This window comes from Penaeus monodon, chromosome 30 (genome assembly GCF_015228065.2).
Source record: "Penaeus monodon isolate SGIC_2016 chromosome 30, NSTDA_Pmon_1, whole genome shotgun sequence".
Classification (NCBI taxonomy): domain Eukaryota; kingdom Metazoa; phylum Arthropoda; class Malacostraca; order Decapoda; family Penaeidae; genus Penaeus; species Penaeus monodon.
Genome location: NC_051415.1, coordinates 17607145 through 17607716, shown reverse-complemented (window position 1 = coordinate 17607716; position 572 = coordinate 17607145). Strand labels below are relative to the sequence as shown.

The window sequence follows — 572 nt, the reverse complement described above, 5'->3', positions numbered from 1 at the left end:
ACATAAAAATATACTTGGAAATACACAAAAATTATTAAGATAATTTATTTTGCAAAAATCAAATAAGATACTAAAACAACTCCTTTGATGGGTAGATTAACTTGAGAGTGGGTTTGTGTTAGAGAAAACCATGAGAGAGTTAGCTCTGTTGTACTTAGTAATTTGTTTTTCATATGTCTATTTACATGCACTACAGAAACATAACCAGTAGATCACTATATTTGTAAACTATAAGTAAACTTAATTCCTGCAAAGTAGAAAGAATACCTAAACAGTGAGGCAATAAAGTTGTTCATATTAAAAAAAAATTAAAATACACTAATTACATGTAATCTTAATTAACTTCGTATCTAACATAACAATGTAAAATATAGCTTCTAATTTACCAAATATTGAAACTGTTGGTCCAGAAACAATGCCAATAAATTATGTTTTGTCTTTCTAACAAAATTAGATTACCTATAACCCCTCTGTGATTTAGATGTACCCATAAAACTTTAAGGGATACTATAATCTGCTTGTATTGACTAAATAGTAGATCCTATCCACATACACTACCCCATTCAAGTTAT

At 27.8% G+C, this 572-nt stretch overlaps 1 protein-coding gene across 1 annotated transcript in view; it reads right to left on the bottom strand.

Moving 5' to 3' along the window:
• LOC119592585 (peptidyl-prolyl cis-trans isomerase NIMA-interacting 4-like) overlaps positions 1–572 on the bottom strand; it is a 4287-nt gene that overhangs the window by 1915 nt on the left and 1800 nt on the right. The window lies entirely within an intron of this gene.